At 32.2% G+C, this 27,940-nt stretch overlaps 1 protein-coding gene and 2 long non-coding RNA genes across 5 annotated transcripts in view; 2 read left to right on the top strand and 1 right to left on the bottom strand.

Moving 5' to 3' along the window:
• Positions 1-9,650, bottom strand: part of LOC143230366 (sterile alpha motif domain-containing protein 3-like) — a 54,001-nt gene extending 44,351 nt beyond the window's left edge. For all 3 annotated transcript variants that reach the window (XM_076463827.1, XM_076463825.1, XM_076463828.1), the window contains exon 1: positions 8,630-9,650. The gene's annotated coding sequence lies outside the window, so the exon portion shown is untranslated. The remainder of the gene's footprint in view (positions 1-8,629) is intronic.
• LOC143230367 (uncharacterized) lies at positions 24-27,413 on the top strand. The gene is made up of 4 exons (XR_013016414.1): positions 24-163; positions 24,502-24,608; positions 24,973-25,021; positions 26,894-27,413. It is a non-coding gene; the product is annotated as an uncharacterized LOC143230367 (long non-coding RNA).
• Positions 7,697-10,073, top strand: LOC143230368 (uncharacterized). The gene is made up of 2 exons (XR_013016415.1): positions 7,697-7,799; positions 7,949-10,073. It is a non-coding gene; the product is annotated as an uncharacterized LOC143230368 (long non-coding RNA).
• Positions 27,414-27,940: the final 527 nt, after the last annotated feature.

Genomic DNA, 27,940 nt, shown 5'->3' with positions numbered 1-27,940 from the left:
GGCCCAGTGTCAACCAACTAAAGCTCAGCATGCAATAAACGTATCACCAACTTCCTGTTGTTCCATCCGCAATCTACCATCGTTCCGGTTGGAGAAAACTTAAGTCTGTCCAAGTATCACTACAGTAGTTTCATCTAGATGAGCAAGTCTTAAAATGTTTTCTGTAAGTTGAGCTGTGTTCTCTTCTAATAAAATAACGAATAAAACGTTTCTCTAAGCCATTCTTCGAGGTATGATCTAGAATCGCAAGTCACATCATCTATTGTTGTTTTATAGTCTGTCTTTTTTGGTGTATCCTGAGTACTGCTAGAATCACAAGTCATATCGTTTTTAGATGTGTTGTATTATCTATTAGTTTAGTTCTCTGTGTATACTGTGAAAAACACACGTCTCATAATTTATTGTTTTGTTGTATTACATATTATTGGTCATTACTGTAGACTTTCTTATTCAAGCACAATATATATTGCTATCTGTTTGGTTTGGTAGTTTTATACACTGTTGAATTTTCAAATTACATCTGTTTTTGTTTAATATAATCTGACTGTATAGGTAGTTTGTGTACATTGCTAAACTCACAGCCACGACATCTATTGTTGCTATACATATTTGTTTTGGTAGCTTATATGTATATATAATGTTAGTGTCACTTTTTTTTTAAATAATCAGTAGAAACGTCTATGGTTTTGTTATGCATATTTAAAAGAATGAATCAATGCCTATCGTGCCTTTATATTGTTGAAATTATTTGTTACAACATCTACTACTGTGTTTTTGTATTATGTGTTAGTTTTTATATTGTTATAATAGCAAGCCATATCATATTTAATTGTGTTGTTTAGTAGTAGTGTTGTTTAATTTTGATAGCTGTGTATTGCGGGAATAACAAACCACCGTTGTGACGTAGTTCCTGTTGGTTTGAATTTCGCTCAAAGCTGCACGAACGCTAACTGCACTAGTCGTCCCTAATTTAGCAGTGAAAGATTGATGGGAAGGCAGCTAGTCATCACCACCCACTGACAACTCTTGAGCTACTTTTTCACTAATAAATAGTAGGGTTGGCCGTCACATTATAATGTTCCCAAGGCTTTAAAGGTGTGCATGTTTGGCGGGACGGGTATTCGAACCCCTGAGTTTCAGATTACAAGTCGAGCGCCTTATTCCCCTAGCCGTGCCGGGCCAGTTTGTGTTGGGATGGAAAGTCACAACACTTATTATTTTATCTATTCTTGTGTTATATTATCTGAGATGGAAAAATTAAGAGTAATGCTAGAAAATATAAGAAGTGGTTGTACACTGTTAGAACCACGATGTATTATTTTGCTACATTATATATTTTTGACAACTTCTCTCTTTCTTTATGTAATAGGCATATATACATGCACGTATATATTTAGAGGAGATGAGTTTCATATAGCTCAGCATATAATCTGTCTGCAGCCAAAACAAGTAATCACCATTCAATTTGATTTTTATAGAAGCTTTCATTATCGAATTTTAACCAAAGTTAGAAAATCAACAATATTTATGTAGGCGACTGTTATTTCAAAAATAAAGAAATGTTCAAAGAGTCATCACATCACCTTTTAAAAGAACATATTTTCAATATAATACTTTCTTGTTTTCGACTTAAAATATGAAAACAATTTGTAAATTAGTTTGATCGATGTACATTTAATATTTAAGAGTAGTTTATCATTAAATCCGTAATCATAAGTTATCATCTCGTTAACGAAAGTGTGAAGTCATGGCTGCAGTATCAAAAGGAAGTTTATTATATTTTCTTTACTCGATTTTTATAGAAGCTTTCATTATCGAATTTTAACCAAAGTTAGAAAATCAACAATATTTATGTAGGCGACTGTTATTTCAAAAATAAAGAAATGTTCAAAGAGTCATCACATCACCTTTTGAAAGAACATATTTTCAATATAATACTTTCTTGTTTTCGACTTAAAATATGAAAACAATTTGTAAATTAGTTTGATCGATGTACATTTAATATTTAAGAGTAGTTTATCATTAAATCCATAATCATAAGTTATCATCTCGTTAACGAAAGTGTGAAGTCATGGCTGCAGTATCAAAAGGAAGTTTATTATATTTTCTTTACTCGTGCACATCATAAGTTAAGCAATGAGTAAGCTCACCTAATATGTCCCTTACGTATTCCAAAGAGAAACTACTGGTGAAGGATTTTATATCTGTACATGGAGAGGTATTGATTTATAAGTTTGGACAACAGACTACTCGTAGAATACATTATGATAGTCTAATGTGTCTGAATTATAGGGATTTATTTATAACGTTTATCTGTGATATTACTGACTCTATGGTTCCAGAACTCTGGTTTTTCTAGTAATTTAATACGACGATTGTCATGTTCTCCTATGGTATATGGGAACAAACAAGTAATTTGTAATAAAAATAGTGTCATTAGAGGTTTATATAAATGCATTAAGATATTAAAAATATTCATGTTTATTCTCTTTAGTTTCCAAGAAAATGTATTAAATGAATAACATCTTTAACTGAATTTTTTTTTTTTTTTAGAAATTTTAACGAAAGCCCGTTCGTATTCTGAGAATCATTATGTTTTGTTAAGCAAAGGTAGTTATGGAACCTAAGTATTACTGTGCAGTTATTTTAGAATCACCATGTTTCGGTGTTAAGCTGAGTTAGTTTTGAAATCTTATTGTTAATATGTAGTTATTCTAGAATTGTCATGCTGTGTTGTTAAGCCGATGTACTTTTGAGGCCTAATTCTTATTTATTATAAGGTTATTTTAGAACCATCACGTTTGGTTGTTAGGTGTCAAGTGTATACAACAAATATCAAAATTCAACAAAATAACAACGCCAACATTTAATGTAATTCGCAACAAAAAATCTTCCAAATTTAATTTCTGTGACAAATCTGTAATCAACGAATGACCGATATTCTATTTATAATTTTTCTAAGCACCCTAAGGTGCATGAAATTCTTTGAAAGTATGATGATTAAAATCTTATTTCTCTGATAATGGCTTTGATATCAGAATCCTTCGTGTGCATCTTTTTATATCATAATGTGTAGTCTGAACAGTTTCTGACGATGCTCATCTTTAAAATAGCTATAGCCAACATTTACATACGACTGTATTTGTTGTGGAAAATAACTTACTAATTATGGAAAAGAAGTTATATTTGTTAAATATAAACTGATCTTGATAAAACATTATTTTAGCAAAAGTTGTGTTACCTAGCCTGACATAGCCTGATTTGATCATAGATTACCGATAAAGTTTTGTCAGTTTTTATGAGTATTTTAAGATCTCTAGCCAGAGATGTTATTAGACATCAATGAAATTGAAAATGACTGAAGATATAACATAAAATTTTTGATTAACAATAAAAATTTGAAATTCTAAAACAAAAAAAAATTTAAAACATTTCAACCTAAAACAAATTCATAAAATGGTTAAATCAAATTATTCGAACTCTTTAATATAAAATGAATTCTGTTTTTTAATTTTTTACAAATTTTCATGTAATTTGAGTAACTGTTTTTTACAATTAGAAGGAAAATGTCAGGAGATATTAGAAAATGAGGTTGGCATGAGGAATGTAATGAAAATCACAACATTAAATAACTAAATTCAAGAAACTATAATGGTAACTATAATAAAGATAAAAAAACTGACTTAACTACACCAAAAAAGGAAAGACTTAAAATGATTGTTGTTTTTTAATAAAGCACAAAGCTACTCAATGGGCTATCTGTGCTTTGCTCATCACGGGTATCGAAACCAGGTTGCTAGCGTTTTAAGCCCACAGACATACCGCTGAGCCACTGGGGGACTGACTTAAAATAACCCTATCAAACTAATCTAACCTATAACATTCTCAGCTTAATCTTACTGAAATTCCGATACATCACCCTCAATACTCTTAAACCAGTAGAATAAAAGTTTGAATAATTTATTATATATTTATCAAAAGCTATATTACAGTTAAGATGCCTTTAGTTTTCATAAAACTGGCGTTAAAATGCTCCTGATTAAACTTTAAGAAGGTGCTGACTACATAAAACAGTTCGTCACTTTAAACGTTACGACTTGAGAGCCAAAAGTTGGCGAAGTATTTCAAACTAATAGTCCCGAAATTTGTGATAGAAATGTTAAATGTTGATGTTGTTTTGCATTCACATTACTTTTAATTTTTCCACAAGCCACTTATGAGACACAGATAGATTTTAAATTATATTTTTAAATTCCTATGGTTTTGATTTCCCAATGCAAAAATGAAGAGGAATGCCAAGAAATGTAATTGACGTGATTTTCGTTACACAATTTATGCCTATTAACTACTTTATTTTGAGTATAGCTCATCATAGTATACCTTCACCTTCATTTTAGAGCTAACTGAAAAAAGAAAAAGAAAATCAAGATTGAACAATAAAAAGGCAGAAAAGTGTAGTAGAGCCAATCAAACGTTGGCAAATTCCTCTGTGAGTCAATCAAAATTAAGATGGTTCATGAAATGAGTTCGTGGTGTATTTATAGAATAATTATTGGTAAAAACCATTTAGATTAATAACATCTAATACATAAAAAAGCCAGTGCGTTTTGGTAATACAACGTGACAACAATGACTTTTATGTTATTTCGCTTAGCAATAACATCAACAGTATATCCTAATATTGCTGTTTGTCTATTTTACTGAACATATAAAATGATGTATAGACAACAAAGTTGGGAAATATTTGTTTGTTTCTAATTTATAGTCTTCGTTTACTAAGTATTTTTATTTAAAAATATTTAAAATAGCTTAATTCAGAAATTATTTGATTTTAAAATTGAATTGACATTTTTACTTTAATGATAAATTTTATTTACTTTTCTCTAGGCTAGATGCTTCTCCACTATATCTTTACTTTTGGATTATTATACCAACACTCATTACTCTTATAAGGTTTCTCGGCACTCCCCCTTCATGGTCCCCACGCATTCCCATCACTAAAATCGTAGTGGGCAGATGGTAGTCAAACTATTATATTTGGATAACGCCCCCCGGTAGTACAGCGGTATGTCTCCGGATTTACAACGCTAAAATCAGGGGTTTGATTCCCTTCGGTGGGCTGAGCAGATAGCCCTATGTGGCTTTGTTATAAGAAACAAACACAAACAAAAAATATTTGGATAAATGCATTTTGACGTTTGTGATCCATCCTATTTCGAGAAATCATGAGAAACAAAACATGACGCCACACACACTGGCTTTCATATGTGTTAGATATATTTTCTCATATTTGTAATATATATAATAGAAATAACGTTAAACAACAATTTTATGCCGTTGCTAATGGTAGACTAGAAGTAATGATATGCCTGTAGTTTCTCTAATATGCCAAACACGGCTGCAGAAAAGCCTTTACGTTGTTTAAAACAGAAAGATTAACGTCATTCCTATTTCAGAAGGTCCGGCATGGTCAGATGTTTAAGGCACTCTACTCATAATCCGAGGGTCCCGGTTTCGAATTTTCATGACACCAAACATGCTTGCCTTTTCAGCTGTGGGAGTGTTATAATGTGACGATCAATCCGACGATTCGTTGGTAAAAGAGATGCCCAAGAGTTGGCGGTGAGTGGTGATGACTAGCTGTCTTCTCGCTAGCCTTACACTGCTAAATTAGGGACGGCTAGCTCAGATAGCCGTCATGTAGCTTTGCGCGAAATTCGAAACAAGCCCATTTCAGTGTAAGAGGATATTTAAATTCAATAGAATAAATTTAAAGACGCTTCGGTTGTTTTAAAATATCCTTCAACAATCGATAGCTGTATAAATTAAACTATATCCAGAAGTTTCCACTGAAAACTCTTTAAAACAACTACTTTTACGTTGGTATAAAAGGTTTCTTAGAAGACTAACTTAATATTAGTTTATTTACTAAATTATGTGTGACAGGTTCACTTCCTTAACTATTTTTAAGAAGTAAAAATAAAACTTTAACATAAACTGCTCATCTTATCTTTAAAATATTTTCATCCCCTAAGCTATTCTTGTATTTTAAATCACGAAAATATTTATTTTCAAAGTTCAGAAAATTTAAAGCTTACCTATTTTAGTTCATGTTATGATATTGTTTAAATCCGACATTGTAAATAACGAATTATAACGAGTATTAACTAAAAATATAATTTGATTGATTATATAAACATGTGTTTTACGAAAGTTAAGACAGCGGCTGTGTGATTTATTATATGAACATTTATCTTGTGATTGATTAATAGTTCACAAAATGATAAAATATTTAAGTGGTTGTCTTAAAAAATAAATAGTTGTATAATTATTAATCAAAACTTATTTCTCGTCTTTAAATAAGATATGCAATAATTGGTTATATAAATACTTTTTAACAATACGTAATAAACAGTTGTGCGATTGATTATTTAAATAATTACAATAGGTAAAGAAGTTGTTGTGTTATTGGTTATTTAAACAGTTATATTGCATCAGTTAAAGGAAATGGTATGTGAGGAATGTACAGAAACTGAACAGTCGACAGAAAGTAAATAATCATAAAATAGTTAATGGTTGGTGGAAACTGAATAACTGGAAGAAAATGAAATTGAAAGACACAGGTTCTTTCAAAATGTCTTTCACCGCACGACTGTTGTTTTATAAATTATACTGTAATCGAATGTTCCTACTGAACCTTGTTTAAAAACGCTACTTTTACGTTCGTTTAAATGACTAAAATTTAAATAATTTGTATTTTTAAACCAAAAATAAAAACAATAAAACTGTTTAATCTAAACTGTTGCTTTGCAGTAAATAATTACTATTGTGTGATGGGTTATTCAAAAGCTGCTTCACGATAGTAAACAAATACCGTTGTCTGATTTTTATTGAAAAGACACTTTGCGGTTATGAAAAGAAAGAGAAAAAAACACTACTGTGTGATTGTGCAAACCTTCTCAAATCTTTTCGCGCATGAGTCATTACTCTATGTAACAACAACAAAATGCAACTGTGTTTTGTCATTAGTTAATTTTAGCAAAGAAGAAATTAACAAAATAATCTGAAAACAGAATATAAACGTTCTAATGGTAGCTATTCAGAAATCTAATCGTTTATTTGAAGGGACATATTGTAAACTAATCCACACTGCACTGTCCGTAATCCAAAGAAAAAATGAAAATTATGAACAAAGGTTATTATATTAAAGAATATTACGTGTGTAATATGTATACATTTATTTAAACTTCGACCATAGAGTTAAAAAAAAGCAATAACAAATTCACAGGATTTTTAATGTTATTTAATTACAGTTACTTTAAAATTGAGGTTCAAACACCAGTAATTTATTGGAATGGGAAATGAATTCGAAGATTAAAGGTTCGCGTCCATTGCAGCAAAATCGAATCAATACTTTATGGCTGTGGGTGCGTTTTAGAGCGACCAGAAGTTACTGTTAGAATATTAGTTTACTGTGGATGCTGTTGATTGGCTGCTTTCCTTCTAGTCTATGTGTTCAAAATTAATTGTATGGCTTTGTGTTAATATTCGAAACAAATACTTTTATTGTTTGTGTATTTTACATGAAAAACAGATACTTTGTTTCGGAACATAATATTTATTACAGATTTGTAATAAAATTTTAAAATTTTTAATGAAAGTATTAGTATTATCTCGTACTTTAAAAATGACACACTTCCTTGAATACATATTTTTATTCAGTTTGACAAATTTTTGCTTACAGTAGTTGTTCAAATATAAAAACAAAGCTATTTTTTGATAGATTATTTAGGCAGAGTGTTCATAATGAAACTTCGTAGAATGGACGGCAGCTGCCTGTTGTGGAGACACAAGTGTAGAACTTGAAGACGAAAGGCGGAAGAGTTTCGAAACGTCGTCCTCTTCTCTTGTGTCTCTACAACAGACAGCTGCCGTCCACTCTTCGAAGTTTCATCATGAAAATATAGCTGTTTTAAAGCTAAAAACAAAAACACATTTACGTTGTTTCTTTCAAATGGTCCGTTCCGATGGACCATATTAGTTGTATTATGCCTGAGATTATTTTGGTCTTACTAAACACGTATATCTAATGATAGAGAAGCGATAGTTTAAAGGCATCAGTTTTTTGTGGGCTCAGTTTCAGGATATAGATAAAAAAAATAAAAAAACGGATGTTACGGGATATCACTGTCATAATATCTAATCATCACAGAAAAACAGGACGTTAGAGCGTAGTTTGACATCAGAAAAAACAAGTATTGGTACTCAGTTAAGCGTTACAAAAACACGCGTAAAAGGCTGACTTTTAAATCAGAGAAAACGCTTGTTAGTACTTAGTTATTTTACAGAAAACACGAGTTGGAGGTTCAATTTCACGTTGCATAAAAACCTGTTGTTGTTGTTTTTTAACAGCACTACTTGGAGGATTGTTGTTAAATGTAGTAATCAGTTTCACCATGTAAAGCGAAAGCATCTACTTCACTGTTGTGAAAACATTGAAAGCATTCTAGTGACAGTTTCCTAGCTGCCGGTGCACTTCATTGCTAGGAAAAGTGCAACTGTTAGTAATTTAGCCACTTAGAAACCAGTAGATTTAATGATATTAGATCTTACACAGACTTATACTTACTTTCTCTTGACCTTGAAGCACAATGACGTCAAAAGATGGCTTCCACTTTGTTGTAACTTCTTGTAGTAATATGCTGGTGCGTTGTCTCTTTGGGATATCCTTAGTACCGTTGGGGTTAATAATAATAATAAAATGATTCCTTGTTTCGTCACACGCGTTATAACATTTTCTATTTTCATTTTAGAAATCAAACTTCAAAAGATGTTTCAGTTCTCAGATACAACGTTTTGGAAAATTAAAAACAAAAAAACACTTGTGAGAAAGAGTTGAAGTTTTACCAATTCTTTCACGAACTGTTATTCCGGAGATTTACCTGTACACGCAACGAATGATAAAATAGAGCTAAGCCTAACAAGATATGATGATTATAGTGAAGCCTACTCACTTGTCAGCTAACAGTTTTGGGTAAGAAAACATCCTACTTATTATAAACCACACACACTCCTCGTCGTGGAGCTACTGAGGAACTTAAGGCTGAAAACTAAGAAGTCCAAATAAAGGGAGTGTAGACCTCATGGCAGATGTCTGTATTATCTACTGGCAGTGTTTCATACTATCCTCCAAAAACGGGGATATGTGAAGTGGGTGAACATCGTAACTTGCCCTATTCAGTCAAGGCGACGTCCCCTAGAACCCGCAAAGCCTTCTCAGTTCTTGTAAGAGCTATATTTAGCGGCGAGAACGCGATCTTATTACTCAACGTTTTCCGCATCCTTCTCTTTGCTACCTCTCACCATCCGTCGCCAAATGGGTAGCTCTAAGTGGTGGTACACGCGTCGGGGATGAAGCTACATTGACTGCGTTGGTTTCCATGGCAGCAACTGTAGCCCGCATCCCGGAAGCTAGCAATCGGTTGTGGTTGCATTAATCCTTTTCTGTTTCTACAATATTTTAAACAAACTTCTCCAGTGTTACTTCTACATAGCTCGAGGTTAAAACGACGGATAACATTTTTCATATTACTTTAACTGTCTGTTAGCAAGTGGAAGCTCAAACTCTTGGGACATATAAGCATGTGTCCTTCACTAGCGACAAAAGAACATGGAAGTCGAGAAGATGGAATAAACAGAATAACCTTTTGACCAGTATGTGTTTGGTAAATGCTCGTGAGACATGCCAACACTACTTTCCGATGTTTCCTAAACAATGTGTTCCTTCTATAACTGACTTAAGTAATAGACATACATTGCTAAAATCTGCATTAGTAATATGCGCTAAGAAATCTGTTGTCAAAAGAACCGTTTTATATAACATTTTCATACAGATCTGTTGTTAGGAGGATCGAATTTAACATACGTGTGTTTTTCTATGCTTATTATATAACAGTTTTCTTTTCTTATTTGCTAGAGAGTATTCGTTTTTCCATATGTATAAGTACTTGTGGGTGAGTCAGACCCCAAACATTCGTATCTTGTAGATTAAATAAAATATTTGGCACGTCAGAGTCCAAGCATTTCAGTTATATAAATTAATATCTATGTTTACTCAGAAGAATATTACCTGATCAGAATATCGTAGAAGACGTAGAAGAAGAAGAATTTATATTTACATCAATGGACAAGCTGATCGCTTATTGACGTTCAGAATAACACAGCCTTAGTTTCTTGATATAAAAAGCTCAAAACTCCAGAAGTAAAGTTCTCACTACATATCTCTCAGCTTTCCAATCCTGTTTTCGTGTTTCAAGATGTCTTCATTATAGTGATCATAGTTTTTATAGCATTGAAACTTAGAACAGTGCTTACATATGGTCATGCTATTCTTTACACAAGATATACATAAAACAGAGTTTTCCTGTGATCATAATCTCTCTGTGAAGGATAAATCTAATACAATGTGGCTACAACAGATACACCCAAAACAGAACTTTCCTGCGGTCTCTAGCACATATACCCTTAACATAGCGGTTTCCTGTAAACATAATACTTTCTTTTGCAGATGAATGTAAAACAAGTCATTCCAATGATTATGGTACTTCCTGCAGTAGATATAACTACAACAGAGTTTTTCTGTGAGCATAATACTCTATTCAGCAAATATATCTACAACAATGCTTTCCTTTAATCATTCTACTCTCTACACCATTCTTTCTTTTGATCAAAATAATACTCTACATCAGATAAACTTACAGCAATGCTTCCCTGTGCTTATGTCTTGGCAGTAGACACACCTAAGATATAAAAATGCTTTCCCAAGATTATGTTGAACTTTAAAGCAGATAAATCTATAACAGTGTTTTTTATTATGTTAATGTTGCTACAAAAATACATCTAAAATAAATCATAATGTGATCATAATGCCCTCTAGAGTATATGCCCTAAAAGACCGTTTTCCTGTGGCATAGTACTTAATCTAAAGCATATCATTCTACTGATTATAATGTTTCCTGTAGCAGATACACTTATTAACAGTGCTTTCCTTGATTATAATATTCCTGCAGTAGACATTCATTTTCAACTATGCCTTTCTGTAAACATAATACTCGTAATAGCAGCTGCACCTATAACAATGCTTTCCTGTAAAAGTTATGTTCTTTACAGGATGTACACTTAGACAAGTACGATTTTTTGACAATAATACTTTTTACAGCAGATACACTTACAAAAGCTATTTTATTTCTACAGCACATACACATGAAAGAAAGTTCTCCAATAACTGTAATGCTCTAAACAACACATACATCAATAATAGTGCTTTCCTATCAGTATAATAATGGGTTCGGTATACTCCTATAAAAGTGAATTTCTGTGATCTGTTTCAGATGCATGCGCGGTTTGGTAAAAGAAAATCAACTGCATTAGGTTTATCCGGTGTAGAAAGAGGAAACCAGTGGTATTCTGTGATCATCATGTTCTTTAACGTAAATTCAACTAAAACTGTTCTTCAGATGGTCTTAAAACAAACACACTTAAAATGACGCATTCCTTTTATGATAATATTCTATATATAGAAGACATACCAAAAACAGTGATTTCTTGTGCTCATAATCTTGCTACGCCAGATACGTCTCAAACAGAGCTTTTCTGATCAGCTCTCTTCATCAGACACCACTATATTAATGCTTTCCTGCGATTATTATGCTCATTACAGTGAATACCCCTACAGAAAATATCCTTAAACTATATTAGTCTCTACAGCAGATACAAGTAAATATATCTAACCGCTGACCGTGACTATTTCTACACCATATACACACACCTAATAAACTCTTACCAGTAATAATAAAGCTTCCTAGGTCAAATACACATGAAATGTAGTTATCCAGTAATTAAATGGTCTTTGTTGACCTAAAAATAGTTATATTTTGATCACAATGCTCTCTACAAAAGGTTTATCCACAATATTGCATTAAGGTTATTATAAACCATACGTACGGCAAATAAAAATAAAACTGTATTTTTCTTTTGTCATAATGTCGCTAAAACAGATGCACCTAAAACAGTTTTCCTGTGACGGTAATGGATCTAGAACAGCTACGCTTAAAAGAGTGCTTTACTGTGGTCATTATACTCACTACAGCGGATATACCTGCTTCCCTTCTTTCATAATACTCTGTACAATAGATACACCTACAACAGTGCGTTCCTGTGATCATAATATTGTTAACAGCAATTGCAGTTATAACAGTGCTCTCTTGTGATCACAATACTTTCTCCAGGTTATGCAACTAGGACATTGCGATCATCTGCCCGTAATAATCTTCACAACATATAAATTTACAACAGTACTTTACTGTGGTTATATGCTCTAGAGAAAATTTCACTAAAACACGTTTTCCTTTAATCATAATACTATCTATGTTACGAATATTTAAAACAATGTGTTCCTTTCATATTAAAACCCTTTGTAGCAGATAAACCAAAGTTAGTGATTTCCTCTATTTATAATCTCATTACAAGAGATACACCTGAAATAGTGGTTTTGTTTCACCATAATGTTCTCGACAGTATACACATGTAAAACAAAGCTGTTCACATTTGAAAATTTTCTCAATTGCAGATACTCTTAAGATATTATTTTATTTTTATCACACTGCTCTCTAGAAGACACATCTAAGACAATGCTTTCCAGTGATCATAATGTCTCTACAACAGATACACCTAAAACAATGATTTACCGTGGTCATAAATACTCTCTACAGCATATACACCTAAAATAGTGCTTTCCCTGATTATAATGCTTTCTACATCGGATATTCTCTCAGCAGTGTTTATATGTAATTACAATATCTTATATTGCAGAAACACCTGGAATAGTGTTTTCCTGTAAACATTATACTCTTTACAAAAGACACATCTAAAACAAAGTTTCCCTATGATCATAATACTCTTCACAGCAGATATCTATAACAGTAATTTTCTGTGATTATCATGTTCTCTACAGAAAATATATATAAATCAAAAATTTTCTATGATGTTATTGCTTTCCTTAGAAGATGCGCCTAAAGCAATGCTTCCCACTGATTCCGGTACTCTATATTACTGTAGCCATTTCTTAAACTGTGATAATAATAGTATCTACATAAGCGACAACTTTTTAAGATAATTATTATCAATCGTTCTGCAACTACCAGGAGTGATCTTTCTGTCATTATAATACACTCCCTTATTATATTTATTTATTTATTTAATGTAATTCTTCGTATAGTATTGCATTTTAGCCTATGTCCAAGAGATGGCAGCACGTTGAAGAAAAGACGGAAATTGTTTTTTTCTGATTTCAAGTACATTTGAACGTGAGTTAAATATCAAACCTCTTAAATATATAACACAATTTTTTATTATATAATTTTAACATCATGCCTCTTTGAATTCTTACTGTCATAGGTAATACTTAAATTTCCTCGGTGGACTCAGCAGATAGCCTGATGTGGTTTTGATATAATAAAACACACACATACACCTTTGGAAAACATGTTTTTAGTTTCATCTTAATATCCTGTGTATTATTACCTACTCTTCATTTTAAATATATTTACCATGAACCAACCGTTACCCTCATCCTTTAGAGACAACTCATTTACTATATATTGTTTCATTTACCATGGGTTTACCACCAGCTTTTCCTATTCATTAATCGTATCATAATTCCCCGTTTGCAGCATCAGGTACAACATAATTTAATATTATTCATCATTTCAAACAGCACGTTTCCTTAATTATTACTCTATCATTCCCCTTTTATAGATCACATTATTATACATACGTTAGTATTAGGTTCACAAGAATAAATATTCGCTTTTAATTTTAAACAGTATTGTTCCGTATATCTAAAACAATCACATTCGTATGTTGGAGCAAGTTCACATTCTTTTTTTAAAACCTTATATTCTGTACAACTTCTCCTGTATAAAGACTATTAGAATCAATATATCATACGCTATAAATTACCTTTTATGAACTGTGGATGCTAAATTCTTTTCTGTAAAACAACAACAAAAAAATTCCGATAATTTTTCTGATGGAAAATAAGTTTGATTGGGATGAAAAGTGGGCTAAATTTTTAACTATTTTCATTATTCTTTTTACTGCTGTTGATGGGACCAGTTACGTATAGAATGACACAACATCTCAAATCATGTAAACACATATTTTTCTTCGAATAATCAAACAGTTTAAGACAAAATCATTGGGAAAGTCATTCCTTTACACTAATACACATTCCAGATAATTAATTTTTTCACGCACACTTTTCTTCTAAATTACAGACACCTTTGTAAAGACCAAGTAAAGTTTTTATAAACCCAATTTTTTAAGCCTTGTTACGACTATAAGCCCAATTAAAGATCAAAATATAAATATCTTTGTAAACACTTTTGTAATAAAAGAATTATATACTTTTTCGAGCCACAACTTTAAAGAAAGCTCATGAATCTCATTAATGCAGTGAATGTTTGAATGTATTGAATTCAGAATGTTAAGAACAGTTCAACTGTCGAGAAATTTAGTAAAGGTATCAGAGACGTATATGAGGTCAAATGTCGTTAATGCATTGAAATCGTGATTTTGTAATTACGCACCTTGACGTTAGACGGAACGTGTTCGAAAGGATTATCCTTTCTTATTTTCTCGATCGTATTATAAAAAAAAAAACACGATAAAGTTAAATACAGCTTATTTAGCTCCAAAAGTAAGCATCTGTTTTAAAACATAACGAGAAAATACTGTTCTTGAACGATAATCCCTCTATAGAGAAAAAAGAACACAATCAATAGGTTTATACACTGACACCTGTGTGAAAAAAAAATACACAAGATCAAACTAACTAAAAAATTTGAGGATCAGACAGAATCAATGCGCTGTTAAAATGTCCTATAATTATAAGGCTTAAGAGCCTCACAATGAAGTTATAAATTTAGCTAAGTTATAACCGAAAACTCCTCTGGTTGAAATGATGCATACATCTCACAGCAGTTCAACTCATTTATAATGAATATGTATGTTATGTTAAGGAGTATTTTCTGAGAACAAGAATGTAATTAGCTGAGTCTTTTCAGAGAAGGATATTGTATTTAAAAGGCATTTTCTGAGAATTATCTTGTAATTAACTATGTATTTACCGACAACGAGATTATTAACGGTGGTTAGTCTTACATCGATCTTACAAATTCGGTATCTTGCATGGAATAGGTTGGTATGGCGTGGTTATTAAAACACTCGACAGTGGGTTGAGTTATATCACCGACCATGCTTCCCTTTCAGACGTGTTGGCGTTATTATGTAACGGTCAATTCCAAGATTGAAGAGTGACTGCGCTCCGATGGATAGTTGTTTATGAACCTTGTGTGCGTTTTGCTTTGGCAGTTTAGTGTATATGTTGTATAACATGCTTTTCAAGTTGCAAATATCAGACACAAGAAAAGAAGACTAATTTTTATGTCTTCGTAAAAACGACAACATTAAAACTGTGTTAAACCTCCGTGTGTACTCGTATTGATGAACAAGAAAAGTTGACTAAATTTACAGACGTTTATATATTAGTACAACACGAACACATTACATTACACATGCGCTATGTAACTTGACAACCAAAACAAAATATTAATATGTGCTGGTCTCTTTCGAGTTGGTAAGAATATTACATCAAAGTACACTTTGAAATTCTACGTCACCAAATGAGACTATACTGCAACAAGGCGCTATTCTCTAATTTGATGAACAGGACCATACTGAAAGCTAATCTCAAATAAAATTTAATGTAAAGAGAAAAATAAACGTATTTCCCCATTTTCACCGAGTTAATCCACATAATCAGGCGTATGATAATGAGTGAAACGTAACATAGATAAAAATAGTTGTTTTTTTTTTGGAATTTTACCCGTGTTTAACATTTCTGTTGTTGTTGTTACTATTATCACATATTTCAGATCAAGCTGAAATATACCGATGTTCAGAAACATAGAATTTACTAAGTTGCGAAAAGAGCCTTGTAATAATGATTTTGTTTGTTTGTAGTTTAGCACAAAGTTACAAATGGACAATCTGTGCTGTACCCATTACAAGTATCTAAACCTGGTTTCTAGCGTTTTAAGTTCACAAACACACCGCTGCGCTACCGAAGAGGAGGCTGTAATGAAGCACCAACTAATTAATGTCTGGTAAACAAAATTTTATTTCTATTCATTTTAGAACAGTGTGAAGTCGACAAATTACATTGTGTTTTCAAAACAAGGCTTCAGTTAACACACCCTAAAGCTACATTGACAGCCAATAATGTTATGATTTTGAACAGAAGAAACGATATTTTTCACATTTTCCAGTTTTTAGCTCTTACAAGTTTTATGTTATGTTTACACTGATTTTGTATCAGAAAGAACATTGTGTGAAAACAATATAACTGATATAGGTACAGACTATTTGGAAAACTTGTGTTACATGATTTACCAAATAACAACACAAATGACGCTGCTTCGTTTACTTTCACTGCATGCCCCCCGTTGGTACAGCAGTAAGTATACGGGTTTACAACGCTAAAATCAGGGGTTCGAATTCCCTCAGTGGACTCAGCAGATAGCCTGATAATAGAACGTGTGACACCGTACGGTTCGACTATAATAATACTTGTGATACCGTGTGCTGCAATATATAATATTAATAATTGACGTAGCATCGTTTACTACGTCTAGTAATAATAATGATAATAATACGCAGAGTATCACATGCTATTAATTACAAAGGTAGAAATTATACGGTAATGCATAAAACGATAATAACATATTTGCTACTGTCACTTATTATTATAAATTATGTCCTCCGCTAGTACAACGGTAAGTTTACGGATTTACAATGCTAAAATCAGAAGTTCGATTCACCTCAGTGGGTGTACTTAGCAGATAGCCCGATGTGGTTTTGCTATAAGAAAATACACATACACTAAAAATTATAGTAACACATGATACCACGTACTACGATACCAACACATGTGATACCACTCGCTATTATGTACAAAGATAATAAAATAATTGACATCGTATGCTATGATACGCACTGTGATAACAAGTAACACCACCTGACATGATTCACAATGATAAAGATATTTCAATTTAATGACATCAATAACGATAAACACCTAATACCACACGCTGTGATTAATTAACAGTGATGAAAGTTGATGCATGCTACAATATCAACAATGATAATACACGAGACATCATGTACAATAATTAACAGTATTATATAAAGGTACTGCATGCTGTAACATACAAAAAATAATAATTCGTGTGGCGTCTCATGCTATGATGTTGAAGAAACATCATAAACACAAGTGTGACCACATTTTCTTTCTGTTAGTTATTACATACATACGCTCACGATGTAAAAACAACAAAAAAACACGTAGATTAAACAAAATCACTGAAAGACAAAATTAAGAAACCATATAACTGAAGAGAAAGGCCTATCTTCATCAGGAGCCAGGGGTATGCTTACGCTAAAGTGATATAGAAAATAAAACGCGTATGTTGACAACATGAAATAATGACACTGCATGCTATGAAAAATAATAATTATACGCATAACTCAAAAAAGCAGTGGTAATCATATATACATCATCTGTTGTTATGACAAACAAGGATGATAATATACATGAATCACATGGTACTTTGTACAAGACTTACAACAATCACAATCACGTGCAGCGTATCCCAAAAGAAGCAAGGACGATAACACATTTCTCTCGTATCAGAAAACCAAGTAAAATAAGGCATTGTGTTTCACATGTTAAAACATACGACACAGTACATGACGTGCTAGAACTTGCTTAAGTGAGATAAGCCAGCTGTATTCAATACCTAGAAGAAAACTTATCCCGAAAGCCGATGATGGATAGTCAGGTGTTATAGATTTCGTTCACTAACCACAAACGATTGCTACAGCTTGAAATACGTCATTTTCTTCCATTTGTTATTACCTAAAACTGAACAATAAAAACACGCAAACTACATTTCAACTGTATTTTTGTAAGAGAAGTCTCAGTCTTATAGATTCCAACAATAAATAATCGGCCAATTAGGAGCGTGCGGTGATTTGTCTTGATGAGGAAGCAAAAGTGGATTATAAAATAAAAAGGAATACGTACATGACAGTCAAGAGAGATAAAATTAAATTCTTGTATTTATTAACCATATGTAAGATTAATTACTTTCATTTAAAGATAAAAACAAGACATATTCAGACACTTTATTTATTTATATGTTAATTCCTTTCTCTTTTTCTTTTAATTGAGCAAATTTATTACATCTTCATAATCAGGGCAGGAAAAACACTATTTCTCTAAATGGAATTTCAATAATGGATCATATTTCTTACAGAAGTTTACCAATTCCACATAATTGCCTCGGTTAACAGACTCTAATGATTGATTCATCATGACCTCTAAATGCTAACTGGTGTTCATCCAAACATCATACGATGTCGATTAATCTTTTTTTAAAAATGTATCTATTCTTCTTCACCTTTTCACTGTGCATTTGCACATTTATTTTATGTTGAATATTTAGTTGGAGTTCAATCCGTGATTTTCAAAATCTGGCTAGGCCTAGAGTTGAAAATATATGACTGGAGGAATTTTCATGTCTTTTAATTACCTTATGCATATTATATAAATTATTAAATCTACTTGAGTTTCATGTCCCAAATAAACACAAGCAGCAGAAAAGCTTCTGCAAGTTAAGACAAAAAGTTAACCACGATCTCTTGTCAAATGGGTTTACATTGAATTTTCGAACTCGCCGCTTTGTTCTTCTATTCAGGTGTAGAGCTGACATCGGTTTACCATTTCTGATGATGCTTTCTTTATCACAAAAATCCTTTATACCAAACTTGTTCACTGATGAGATTTCAGTAATACAGTTATAATTTTTCCTATTATCTTTTAAATCCATATTCAAATATGAAGGGTAACACTTCACAGACACAGTAACAAAATATGCAAATACAAAATAACAGTATCACTTAATACAATGCCCAAAGCGCCTGCACATCACATGGCATCACAGTGGTAACAAACAGCCACGAGCGGAAGGTGCAGGTCATGAAAAACAGATGTTTCCAAATATCACAAGAAAGTTAACTATAATTATTTTTTTATTATATTTGATTTCCTTATTGTACGTTTTAATTTATAAAGTAGTAATTACGAAACACTCATTTATAAATTTCTTATTTCGGTTAAATATTTTGAGGATTTAAATAATTTAATGTATAGACTATAAGTTTTCAATAAGTTCCAATTTTGCATGTATTTTCAAGTAAGATGAACTGGAAGAATTTTATGAGTTGTATTTCAGATTCTTCCAAACAGTGCTTTCTCCCATACAGGTGATTACTTATCACGTACGGTATAACAGAGTGCTTCCCTAAGAATCATTTGTATGTTCACAACGTCATATTTAGCTGATACTTGATAATGACGCCCGGCATGGCCAGGTGGTTAAGGCACTCGACTCGTAATCCGAGGGTCGCAGGGTCGAAACCCCGTCACACGAAACATGCTCATCCTTTCAGCTGTGGGGGGCGTTATGATGTGATGGTCAATCCCACTATTCGTTGGTAAAAGAGTAGCTCAAGGGTTGGCGATGAGTGGTGATGATTAGCTCTCTTCTCTCTGGTGTTACACTCCTAAATTAGGGACGGCTAGGCAGATAGCCCTCGTGTAGCTTTATGCAAATCAAAACAAACCAAACTAACTTAAAAATTAATTTTTTTAAAACATATACTGGGGAAGCACTTTTTCTCTTGCTTCCATGGATCGCACGCCTTTACGACCAAGGTAAATAGTTCGCTTCCTTTTTAGGCCTACCAAGATGGAAAACGACTGTTATCCATTTGCTAGTCAAGGAAAGAAGTCTTTCTTTTATCTAGATACGTTTTACACTCATATCATACTATTGAAAAAGTGTATTGATTACTTTTCAGCACGCTTTACGAATTATTTTGCGTATTGCAATTCTTTCGGGTTGATCTTGTAACTATTTATGCATTAAATATAGGTCGCCTCGTCAAAATTGACGGTAAAAATTGCATACAGCGACACCTGGAAGGATTTCTAGGATTTTTTAAAAGAAGTGTTCTTTTATTTGTTGTTTTTTAAATAATAATAATAGACGGTCTTCTCAGAACTGACAATTGTAAAACAAGCATTACAAGTCTACATTTATAAACAAAATTTTCAAGTATCTATTTTTAAGTTGACGAATTACTGCATATAACCACCATTATTCTTGGGTACTTGTAATATTCGAATAATATTTGTTGTTTTTAAATGTTTTCTTTAACTACTTAATATTATTTCCATAGTTAATACAAAGTCGATTTTAAATGTTCGAGAAAACGTTATATGTAAAACATTTTATATTCAGAGGTAATAAGCTCAATAATAATAATATTGTGAAGTTTAAGCTCTTGCAAATGTCATGGTCAGAACTTATGGAAGTTATAAAGTTTGCTCAGAACTTTATTTTCAGAAATGAATCATTTTAAGTTAATGTTCAGTCAGATTTTTTATGTATTTGCACTCTAAATTTTCATTAGATATACCAAAGAATATATTAAGCAGAAAGTATTGGCATTGTAGACCAGTTTTCGTTTTATTTACAAAAAATGTTTATTAAAAAAAGCTTTCGACCAAATCTTTTTATTTTTTGAAAAGAGAGGGGGTTTGGTGTAACGTGTTTAAGCCTATTGTACGATGTAGAGTGAAGAGATTTGATTCAGTGGCGGCGCCAAGGGGAGCTTGGGAGGCTTGAGTCCCCCCAAAAATGAGCCAAGCCCCCTCAGCCCCCCCCCCCAATATTGTTACCTACATACATTCATAAACTATGGAAAACACAATCGTCGTTGTTGCTTAACAATTAACACCAAAGAGACATAGATCTGTAGAACTCAACGTCTTCATTAAGATGAAAGATAGTTAGCCTGATAGTGACCTTACTTTTCCTCAGAGTGTATTAACTTCACATGAGATAATTCGTTTCTGCTATGTAAACTATGTCTTTATGTTATATTTCTTTTGACTTGTAGCTTTACTCTTAATGGTATATTAAATGTTCAATCTTAGCTTATCTTGATGTTCTTTATTATTATGTATTACCTTGGGTGGACTTTAGGCGAGCTTCCTCTTTTACACACGCATATTTTCATAAATAGATTATTTCTAACTTGTAATAATGAATTATTAATCAGAGTATGAGTTTCCCATGAAAACTGCATTGAAAACGCAGTTCAAAATAGCGCACCTTTCTGAAACGTACCTTGGTATTTACATTATTATAATTTACCATCTATACTTCATATTGATGGCATTTTGGAAAGCCCCTCTACAGTTTACCTCAGCCCCTCAACGAAAATATCTCGGCGCCGCCACTGATTTGATTGCCTTGCTTCCTAAATACTGTGACTAGATGTAACCTCGTTCTGACCTGGCTTGGCATGGCCAAGCGCGTAAGGCGTGCGACTCGTAATCTAAGGGTCGCGGGTTCGCGTCCGCGTCGCGCTAAACATGCTCGCCCTCCCAGCCGTGGGGGGTGTATAATGTGACGGTCAATCCCACTATTCGTTGGTAAAAGAGTAGCCCAAGAGTTGGCGGTGGGTGGTGATGACTAGCTGCCTTCCCTCTAGTCTTACACTGCTAAATTAGGGACGGCTAGCACAGATAGCCCTCGAGTAGCTTTGTGCGAAATTCCAAAAACAAACAAACAAACAAAACGTTCTGACCTAACATGTTTGTATAGAAATTGAAATGCAAATGAACTAGGTCTAAGAGAGGCTAGAATTAGTCTTGCTAATCGAATGACAGCCTCGGTCAATCTAAATCTCTTCACTCAATATTTTCATGATGCTGTCAGCAAGGCTCCTGCTTTGCGGCTTGCTCCCAACGCGCAAGGTGCGATCAAACAGTAGGCCTAGAATATGACTAGACCTAATACGTTAGGTCAAATTGAAAATATTTATGTTATTAGATTCTTCATTCTGAAATGCTTCGGGTTTTGTTCAAGAAAATATACACATTCGCTATCAATGTAAGTGACAGTATCTTAAGTTTTTTAGGATCTATTGAATCACTTGTTTGTGTTTTATAACATATTTTGCAAATTGTTATTCCATAATATATCCATAATTACTTGCGAGCTTATGTTGGCACACTTTATAGCTGTAAAAAAACTAACAGCTAAAACTAGGAAGCTAAAGGATTTATGGACTTCAACCAATCTTGTTGTTACCTTTGCCAGCAAAGACAGTGGCAACTATAATGTAAACATCAAATCTCTGGATGCTGATGACCATCAAGTTCATAATATAAATTTGAGCCTTTTCTTTCAATCAGGACACGTCGAAAACATAACTCTTAAGACAGTGAAAACAATTATATAAAGGCTAGAACACTTACTTCTGATGACTATAAACCTCATTAGACTAAATCTAGCATCCAACAAAAGAAAGAGATGAAAAATTGCAATATTGATGAAGATACTAACCAGCTTTTTATATTCGACAAAAGAGAGATTTTGTTTATATGCCGGAACTTACTTCTTGTCAGCACTTGGACGTAAGATTCAGTGTATCCATCAAATCTATTCCAGGTGGCAAGTATAAATGCCAATGCTTAAAGACTTTTTTTTTTTTTACCACGAACTACTGAATGGAGAAAAGGATAAAAGTAACAGGTTTTGCTATTAACCGTCGAAGGAGGATGTCATCTGTGTTACATTATTTCATACAGCAGTGGAACTTTCTTTGCTTTTGTCAAAGGATTTCACTATTTAAAACCAAAACCAAGGAGGGCTTTTACAGGACTGAAGCTTCACTACAGAACATTGAAGAAACTATGAAAATCGGGCAATCACTGTGCTGTATGAGACCATAACCTTATACGTTATTTTAAACTGTATTGTTTTTTGTTCGTATATTAAAATACATATTTTAAAAAGAAGTTGTATATATGAGTGTTGTTGGCAAATAACATAAATGTGATACGTATTAACATTTAATTAACTTCTAAATTAAAATTACAAGTTCCCATTATTTCATATTATAATACGTAACAATATGTACCATGTTAGTGTAGCTATATACTTAGTATACGTATGCTATAATATTGGAATAATACTACTAACTTATATGTTGTTAGATGCAAGTTACCGCAGACTCGAGAAAAATAGAACATCACTAAGTAACGAATGTTCTAATATCAAACAGTTGTGTATATTAATCCTAATGAAGCAGTAAAGGTAATACGATTGTTAAATTTTAAATAACTTCGTATGCATATAAATATATGGTTACATTTGTAATATAAATGTCATTTTTTTCTAAAGTTCAATCAGTTTAATGCTGTTGATTTATTTTAAATTGGTAAACACACTTAAACTAATATTGTTAAAATATAAAAGCAGTAACATAGCATATTATTGTAATAAGTATTGTCTACCCCATAACAATACTCTTTTATTATCTCTAAGCAACAGATTTGTGCAGTGAGTTCAATTTGAGATATTTCGGAAGCTAGCGAGTAAAACATTAACATGATCCCATACGTTTCTACCAACTTCAACATCTTTTTCAGAGTTATTCTGGTGTGTCTGTTTGTCGTCATTACAACAGACATCCAGGACACTATATTACTGAAAAATGCTTTATTAAAAGCAACTACATATGATTTGGATAAGAAGAACAATAATCCAGCTACTGCAAACACACTAAGATATAATCATCGATGGCGCGGCTTTATATGCGAATTGACAACCACAGGTAAAAAACAATTCTTCCTATATGAAATATATTAGGAACCAGCATTGTTTTAGCCAACCTGTCAATCAAAATCAATAATTATAATATTCTGTCACTCTCACATGATCTCAGTTTGGTCTGTTTGTGCGTCCAGTTGTAATACACATATATAACGGTTTCAGTGGAGCACAGATGTTTTTGGGGACTTAACAGCAGAAATCGGCTTTCCATAAAAGTATTTATGCGAATACGTCATATAGTTTGTGATACTATGATTGAGTTTTGCTATATATATTTAACCAAAATAATTTATATAACACGTCAATGTTACTGTTTCGTTGGCGATAGCATGAACTTTCAGTATTTTTGCTAGTGAATTCAAAACAATTAACTAAAAAGATTTTAAAATATCATTACACTGATCGTTGTTTGAGCGTTTTAATTATATATCGATATACTGAATAATTCAACTTCATTCGTACTAAATTAGGTAATTCATAACCAAAGGGAGCATTATCATGGTTTCTAACGAAGTTGGTTTATCACTCAAGCATTCTACTAAGCATGATGCGATACCTTCCAACTGTAGATGTAGAATAAATTATGATACGAGAACTAATACATATTCTTGTTTTGATCTGTTTCCAGAAAAATTTGAATGTGACAGCGGAAAGACAGTTAACTGGTCAAAACTGTATTTCTGGAATGATAAGGACTGGAAGTTCTGCATTTTTGGAAAATGTGTCAACAAGAAAGTTAGTAGACATGAGGATAACTCTATATTTTTAAAAGTATACCTTTATATATAATTTCACGTATAAACATGTGATCTCTTTATACATATATTAATTTATCAAGAGTAAATAAAATGGCAACGACGCATTTTGATATATTGAAAGACAAAATCTTTAATAGATTTTTCAAACGACTATTTACCACTTGAACTTGTGTTATTTTTGGAATGAACAAACTATTGTTTTCTTGTCATATGTGGGTGTACAAAACGTTCAATGTTAGTAAGTCAAACTATATTACAAATACACCACACTATTGATTAACAAATAGAAGTTATAGCTTGATGTTATTACAAGAAAATAACGTCTTTTTTTTCTCACTCAGTGTGTATGTCAAGGTGATATTACTGGGAACATCTGTCAAAATGTACCTGGTAAGTGTTGGTTATCGTGCTGTTTTGTTAGACTGCCACATAAAGGGCACATTTCAGTGTTATTGTTACCCATAGCTAATAGCGTGAATGTACCAAATTGATGAAATTAATATTCGCAATTAAGTTGAAAACCACAGTAAATGGAATAAACTGTCAAAAGTCTTTAAGCTCTGCAAGATCTACAATTATGACACTTTTTCTATTTACTCTAGTTTTTCACTAATTGCTACAAACTACATTGTGTTATTTTATTAGAACAATATTGACACATTTTAATCAACATTGAATTTTATAATGGATTGTAATATCGAATTGCCACAAAAAACTGTACACATCTATGCAACTCTACAGCACCATTTTTCCATTACAAAGCTTCAGATGAGACACCAGTAGGGAATGACCCATAATAAAAATAACCAAATTTAACATAGGTTATTTGCATTCTGGAATCAATGTCTAATTTCAAACCAAAACATGAGTTTTGTCAGTTTGAAAATTTTTGGTGGACAATACATGCTGAAACTAAAAGGTAAAGTAGCATCTAGATCAGCAGATAGCCAAATGTGTCTATTTGCACTTAAACACAAACAAATATAGTTATCTATGAACTTCTTGTTCCAAAGTCGAAATATCGAGACTTGTTTGTAATATGTTATGACATTGCGCAAGGCACTTTATCTCAGAGATTTCAGTCTACTCAGCTGTGGATATCACTGCTGTTTCTTATGTCTCACATTTGTACAGAATGACTTTATGTTAGCTTTTTCTTGGGCTGAAAAAAACCCGCAAAATGTCTCTAAAGCTTTCTTCAGCATTTGACATTTACAAGTGTTATGGCAAGTCATTTCAAATGAGAACAAAAAAACTACATGTGGAAGTATCTTAAGGCATTCTATGTAAATACTCAAATAAGTTTTTTTTAACCTTGTGCAACTTAAAACAATTATCCAATAATCTTGATTTAACGAAGTAGGTTATTGTTGCCTCGATATGAGGTGCCACTTAAATAGGGCACACTGTTACACATTTTACTTGTAAGTGGTTAATAGAGTTTGTGATATTTGAATGACTGTTAAATAATGCACGAAATAATAAGTGCAAATTCTTTAAAAAAAGAATTATTTTCAGATCTTAACTTTGAAATGAAAAGCCAGGAGACTAATGTGGAACTTCAATAACAATGATTGAGAGAAATAAATCAGTATTGATATGAGGTTGGCCAATGAACTGTGCAAAAAGAAGAAAGTTTAACAATCTTCAAATATACTGTCTTTAAACGTTTTCTTGTCTCCATTATAATAAACCTTTAACTCATTTATTTTCACCAACAATTATTAGTACAAAAAAGCTTTGCACACCGTTACATACCTCGTCCAAAAGTATAAGTTGACAATATTCATCCACCTTTGGAATATGGAGGAAACTTAATTTGTATGTATGCAAGAACTATTCAGTTTTAAGTGTTTAGAAAGAAGCTGTGTAGACAGTAGATACATAAACTCTATGATTTTCGTGCAGTAGTTAATTTAGCTGATTTGTACGCAATATAGCTTAGATACTTTTCTGGATATGGTTAAATCATTCAAGTGGAAAAGTCTAGGTGATTTCAACAGTACAAAACTAACTTTTTAAAGATAAAGATATTTTTTATAATAGCATTCACATATACTTTCTATTTTGGTAATTCGTTGCGTTTTTTTTACAGAACGTGGTAGTTTCTCTTTGCGATTATACCACTTTTTTTTTTCAAGGATTATCTGTAACCATCCTTTATAAAAGTTCAGTCTTTATATATAACATTATTTAATTAATTTGCTTGTATTAAAACTGAACATATTTTTATATTAAAAATATTATTCTCATAAATCACAGAAAAACCTTCAGCAGTAACACCCCTTGAAACAGGAGTTGATGAAGCCAAGCATAAGAAAGAATTATTCTCGAAAGAAGAAAGTAGAGATATCATGACAAAAACCCCGGAAACTCATATAAAGATATTTATTCTGTAATAAAAAATATTAAACTGTTATCTCCTGGAAGAGAAATTAACACGACTACACATGAAAAGGAACTACCAATGGAAAAAGAAGATCAGATGATCATTACAGAAAAACCTTTAAACTTAAATAAATCCAGTTACTTACTAGTAAAAGATGTTAAAATGATTGTACGTAATAGCAGCGAAGACGAAATAGAGAATTATACGTTCAACAATATCACAAATAAAACAAGCAGCATACTTGATATATTTGGAAATGCATCCTTCGTTAAATTTCTAATCCTTTTAGTTGCTTTTCTGTTTTTCCTGGTTATTGTAATATGTGTTTAAAGTATTATCACTCAGTATTTTAAATGTTGTTGTATTCTTTTTATTACAATAAACGTTTGTGAAAATCGTTATACAGTTTAGGAGCGCGAAAATTGTATATAATGTAAAAAAACATCACAAAGTGAATGGTCTTTCACACACACACATATATCAAGATATAATGATTTATACTAAAGAATGAACCATCTAATCATGTCCTTTAAATATTAAATACAACAATATTGTTAGTCTAAAATGAACCACAAATAAAATCCGACATCTAATGATGCAGTGAATTTTAAATATAAAATTATTTTTCACTGTATTATATTTAGTTGCTTGTTTTTCATTTTTTAAATTATATACTTTAACAATTTTCAAAGTTTCATATATATATATATATACACTCTAACAAAACCAAAATATTTTTGATATGAGCAGAAAAGCTATGTCTGTTCAAATTGGGGGGTCGAACTTTACCCCTTAGGCAGCAGTTTTTGTTTTCAAAATTATGTAACCTTCAGATGTCAGTATAATTCACAGATCAGGTAACCATTGTGTAACTCTTTAATTTCTGCTCATCTGGTTTCCTATTACTCATACGACATACC

This window comes from Tachypleus tridentatus, chromosome 10 (genome assembly GCF_004210375.1).
Source record: "Tachypleus tridentatus isolate NWPU-2018 chromosome 10, ASM421037v1, whole genome shotgun sequence".
NCBI lineage: Eukaryota > Metazoa > Arthropoda > Merostomata > Xiphosura > Limulidae > Tachypleus > Tachypleus tridentatus.
The sequence above is the reverse complement of the archived record's forward strand: the minus strand, read 5'-3'. Positions and strand labels throughout refer to the sequence as shown.